This window comes from Microtus pennsylvanicus, chromosome 9 (assembly GCF_037038515.1).
Source record: "Microtus pennsylvanicus isolate mMicPen1 chromosome 9, mMicPen1.hap1, whole genome shotgun sequence".
Taxonomy (NCBI): Eukaryota; Metazoa; Chordata; class Mammalia; order Rodentia; family Cricetidae; genus Microtus; species Microtus pennsylvanicus.
Genome location: NC_134587.1, coordinates 170,060 through 175,838, shown reverse-complemented (window position 1 = coordinate 175,838; position 5,779 = coordinate 170,060). Strand labels below are relative to the sequence as shown.

The window sequence follows — 5,779 nt, the reverse complement described above, 5'->3', positions numbered from 1 at the left end:
GGCAGAGGGGCTTCTGGGGCATATTAAAGCATATCTCATCCAGGAGACAGTCCTCCCATCTTACTATGTTTCACGTGCATCATGTTTATTTTCTCCTTCTGGAGTCACGCTGCTCTGATCAGGGTGTAAAACCTGATTTTCTCCTACTCATAGGCTTCTTTAGTAGTGCCAGTGAACCTCTCTGGAGTTCTTGTCAGAAGGTATTATGAACTGCACGACTCTTTTGTCAAGGAGATTACTGGTGATTGATCACAATATTTTAAAATCCATGGAGTGATAATTTGATGCTTCTTTCTTCTTTAAAAAGTTAAATGTTAACAAGAACACATGGTATTATATCCAAAGCATAGTTAAGCAGGAATCCAGTCTTCTATAGCTTTCAAACCTGCTAATTTTATTTTATTTATTTTTTGCCATCCAATGTGTCCCAGGCTTTATTTATTATTTAAGAACAAAATGAGTGACAGGCTCACGATCAAAACAGCATCACTGAACTTCATCTTCCCCATGCTTTTTGTGCTTGCGACCCCTCCTCAGTAAAGGAGCTTCACCCCAAAGCTGTGGTGGCTCCAGGTTCTATCTACCTTTGTCTCCCTCGCCTCAGCTCACCTCATTCCCAGGCAGGGCTGGAGCCTCAGTTTGAATGCATGGGAGAGCCCAGAGCAGCGACGGGAACAGTAGGAAAGGCCTCGCCCTCAGAAAACCGGACTGGAGAGTAGAGTGTGGTAAAGTGGGGGCTCCCATAGCTTGGGGCACCAAAATGGGGCCCTGGGGGTAGAGGGAAAGATACAGGTCCCCCATGGGAAAGGGGACCCGGCAGCCTCATACTCTTCTCGTTGGGAATAATCAGCGCTTGATCGTTTGCCCTTCTGGCGACGGTTACAGAACCACACTCGGACCACATCCTTCTCCAGGCCGAGCTGCTTGGCGATAATGCTTATCTGCTGTAGGGTGGGCTTCGGGCACTGCAGAAACATGCTCTCCAGGTTCCCCCTCACTTTCTCAATGCTCTTCCTCTTTCTCTTTCGAGCCTGCACCAGGGTCTCGGCTTTGCACATCTCCTGAAGGTTCTCGTTGTTGTCGGCTTCCTCTACCCACTTTTCCAGCAGGGGGCGCATCTTGCACATGTTCTTGAAGCTGAGCTGCAGCGCTTCAAAGCGGCAGATGGTGGTCTGGCTGAACACCTTTCCAAAGAAAATACCCAGGGTGTACCTCTTCTGCTTCAGCACCTTAGCAAACTGCTCTAGCTCCTTCTGCAGATCTTTCATGTCCTGGGACTCCTCGTGACTTGGTTCCACCTTCTCCAACTTCACGGCACCGGGGTGGACAGTGCCGGGCTTAGCGGAGGTCCCCTCCTAGTTGCTCTCCACTCCTGCTCCTGCCTGATCCTCAGGCTGCGAAGTTTCCAGGCCAGCTTGGGGCACTAGGCCCAGTCCAACCTGAGGTCCACAGTATGCCATCTCTCCTCAGAATTCATACGGCGGGGGACAAGAGGAAATCCCCAACACCTTTGAGCCTGGCCCAACCCCTGGCCCGATTCCAGGCCCACCTGGAGGCCCTTGGAAGCTTATCCAAGTCCGAGGGTCCAAACAGCCTGGCTCCAGCCCTCCCGACCTAGCACCCCCACCAGGTGGGGGTGAGAAGGTGAAGTCTGAAGCCAGGTGTCCAGCCATAGGGAAGGGGGAGACCCCAAGCCGGGGGCCTGACGGAAGGAGGGCTCACCTAGGGACTGCTTAAACCTCTCTCCCTCCAAACCTGCTAATTTTTAACTAGATACCTGGAAATTGTGGTGAAAACACACTGAAAATTAGCTATCTAGCAATTTCAGTAAAAAGATACATTAAAGAATACATTTTTCTTAAAATAACATCCAATTGTTTTAAAACCTTCATATAATAATTTCTCATTTATACTTGAGATGCTTCCATACCCCGATATTAAGTCTCTCTGTAGATGCAATAAATCAGATCAAGCTGAATTAAAAGTCTAGGGTTAATGTGCAAAGCAGCTCCTGGGTGACCTCAGTGAGGAAGTAGAATACCATGAGGGGTAACCACGAGGCAGGTGGGTTATTGCATCATAAGTATTGTAGGCACGGTCCTGTGCTTGTCAGGGGAGGAATTGACCCTTGACAGGCTTTCTGAGGGGGCGGGATCTGGAATGGGAGGAATGAGGCTAGGTGGTGCTTCCATATAAACATCCCAGAGTTCGTGGGTATATGGGTACACATTCAAGTCTGACTAATTCCTGGAGGCATGGGACAACATGGGGAAGGGGTAGATAGAAGTCTGTGGGCCCAGGCTTATCAGGTGGTATGTGTGGAAAAGCAGCTAATTGTCATCCTGGAGACCTCAGGCATCTGTTCCTTAAGGAGGGTAAGAAGAAAGGCTGGTAAGGAAATAATAGATTATCACCAGCCCTATGAACTGGACTAGCCATGGGAAGAAAGAAGACTGGCAGAAAGAATGGAACAGATAAGTACCCTGGTTGTACAAAAGAGACAAGGCTGAAAGAGTGAGACATGAGAGTAGATGGGCTCTTTATTGGGACATGTTTGGAAAACTAGGTCCCAGTTGCTCGATAGGTGCCTGCTCTAGTGTGGAAAGGTGGTACCAGCACTGATGTCCCAGGAGCTTGGGAGCTGGAGGTAGCATGCCAAATGGATGGATGATGTGTTCTTCAGAAGTACTTGAGGCATCATATCTGCTACTTCAATGGAGGTGGTGAACACATCCATCCTTTAAAGGTGTTAATAAAAGTTAACAGATAATGGTGCCTTTATTAGTGGGCTTGTGGCTGAGATTAACCTACCATTACTTGCCTGGTTAGCATCCACGAAGATGATGCAGGAGCTGATGTATCTGGAGGGCCCCCTGTGGCAAGAGGAGTGAACCTACAAAATGTGCTTGAAAATAGGTAGGGTCAAAGAGGGGCTCTGGAGACTGTTTCCAACAGACCAAATTTCTTGATACAGTAGCAGAACATGTCCCAGGAACCTGCAGGTATCTTTAAAACAACTGGGATAGGTTTACACCTTGTTGTCAAAGCAAAAGTCTTTGGATTAAAAGGCATGAACATTTTTCCTACGGCATGGTTTTAACCAGATGAAACAAACATTTAAGTCTAAATTCATTGAACAAAAGAGGTTGAGTGAGTGGAGGAGGATGAAACTGAACATACCTATAGGGTTCTATTCCCTCTCTTATCCTAACCTGTGTTTTAAAGCTAGGACCAGTAAAATCAGCAGAAAGTTAAGCACTATAGAAAACTGTTTGCAGTCATGGCCCTATCAGTTCATCAGGACTGCATTTTCAGTGCTAAAACTGTAAACCTCTGAAGTTATATCTGAAACCCGTTTATCCCCTGCAACAAAGCCTGTGAATGAGGAACACCTGTCTGTACTCTTAAGAGGAAACAACTAATAAACCAAGAGCTACCAAGCTGGTTGTAGCCTTGAGGGGTGTGGGTCAGGAGAAAGCTGCTAAACTGGTAAGGCTATCAGTATCCTACTCATCCAATGCCATCAGATCTGAGAAGGATAAGCATAAGTGAGAGAGATTTCCAACTACCTAGGGAGTCCCAAATTTCTCCATGGTTATTGTGGGACCAAAGATCCAGAAGCAGTAACTGTTTTTAGATGCCGAGTTCAGAAGATCTGACAGACATTCCTGTGGGTAGAAATTTGGGGAGAGTGACCTACTTGAGTTAACAAAATGGAGCAATGGATCCTCCAATGTACTGTTGTGGAATCTTGACAGGGTCCTGTCCTTGGTTTAAAAATTAAGCAGTTTCTTGCTTCATAGCTGGTTTTGCCATATTTAAAGCATGCTTCCAGGTGGAAGTTCTGTGGCCATCAGTCTTTTTTGAAGAGATACAGGACACTGCCTTCAAGAGGACAATATTCTTCATATAAAGATTTCTTAAGTAAGAATGGTAAAATAACGTGCTTAAGGCCATTGCATCCATTGGTCTTGAGTTCAGAACTATTCTTTTCGTAGTGTAAAGCCTGTCCTTTCTGATTACCTCACAATCATGATGATGAGCTTAGTTAGAGTCACAATATATGAGCAGGCTTCCTTTTAGCTTATTTATAGTATTAGTGACTAAGCAAGGCAAGCACTTCGGGAGCATACTTCTCTGTTAAGATTGTACCTTGAAAGTATGTTTTCTTTTATTTCAAGCTAAAACATTATGGTCCAAGCTATGCTCACTCAGGGGAATTCAGTACCTTACTGAAATATTTTATAGATGTTCTTCATGACTTTAAGCTAAGCAAGGTTTCTACTCCATGTGCCTAATATATTTTTTCTTTAAAGTATAATCTTATATATACTCACTTATGAGTATACTCCACAAATGAGCATGTTTAGGACTGGTTTTATCCTCTTGGTCAAGGAGAGCAAAAATATTGCAGGAGAGGCTATTGGTTTTATGTTAGATATTTATGAGTGAAGACTGCACTTGTTTCTACAGCCATTACATGAAATGCAATAAGGGATCCTGAGCTTTGTACTGTGAACCAAGAGAGAATATATAAAAAATAAACATGTATACAGCTGTCATAGATCCTAGCCAGGAGTTAACTTCTATTGTATGGTTAAATAGCTATGGTATGTATGTCAAATGATTTCTAAACATCGATCTTCATGTCAGTTAGCTACTGTTGGTCATGAACCTTTTCTTGGTCTTTACAAATTGGTGGTAGTTACAACAGAGAGTAGCAGCAGGCTACCTGTACATCCCAACCTCCCATCCCATAATAACCTCACAGATACTGTATTAATTAAATCACTGCTTGGCCCATTAGCTCTAACTTCTAATTGGCTAACTCTTACATCTTAATTTAACCCATTTATATTAATCTGTTTATTACCACGATGTTGTGGTCTACCAGCAAAGACTCAGCATGTCTGACTCCAGTGGCTCCATGGCGTCTCTCTGACTCCATCCTTCTTTCTCCCTGCCTACCTAAGTTCTGTGCTATCAGCAGGCCAAGGCAGTTTCTTTATTCATTAATGGCAATTACAACACATAGAAGGGACTCCCACATCACCTCCCATTTTCTGTTTAAATAAAAAGGAAGGTTATAACTTTAGCATAGTAAAATTACATATAACAGGTATCAAGCAAAAATTACAGTTACAATATTTATATCTACTTTATCTATTATCATAACTCAGGAAAACTATAACTATCACTATAAATTCTTCAACTCCATCAAAGACTCCAGAAGTATATAATATTACTTAAGTAAACATGAGATGCATTGTAAACAACTTCCAAAACTCTAGAATGGACAGACATCTTGCTGCCTTGAAAGTCAACCAACATTTTTCTGTAACACTGGGACATCCATATTCAGTCTACAGACCCATAATATCCAGCAGACTTTTCATGAAGCAGGAAAATTCAAAGACAGTTTCACCTATATTGGCAGTTTCTTTGTCCCATTTTTTTTTCTTTTGTATCCTGCAGAATGTCTAGCAGACTCTTTCATGAAGCAGGAACCCCAAAGGATCATCTCACCTTTAGGCAAGTTCAGCAGTCAGCAGGGGAGGGGACAGGAAAGGGGGGAACAGAGAAAAATGTATAGCTCAATAAAATAAAAAAAAGAAAAAATAGGACTAATTATAGCTCATAGAGCTTAGTCCTCCTATAATCAATCAAAAGGTAAAGACAGATGGACACTTGAATCTTTTTGACTATTTAGTTAGTCAAAGCTTACATTGTGTGCTGCTATTCATATTATTAAATTGAGGCATTGATTATGTGGCTTTGG

General features: G+C 43.3%; 1 pseudogene; it reads right to left on the bottom strand.

Annotated features, from left to right (window-relative positions):
* Nucleotides 1-431: 431 nt before the first annotated feature.
* Nucleotides 432-1,673, bottom strand: LOC142856700 (POU domain, class 5, transcription factor 1-like; annotated as a pseudogene).
* Between the last annotated feature and the right edge of the window lie 4,106 nt (nt 1,674-5,779).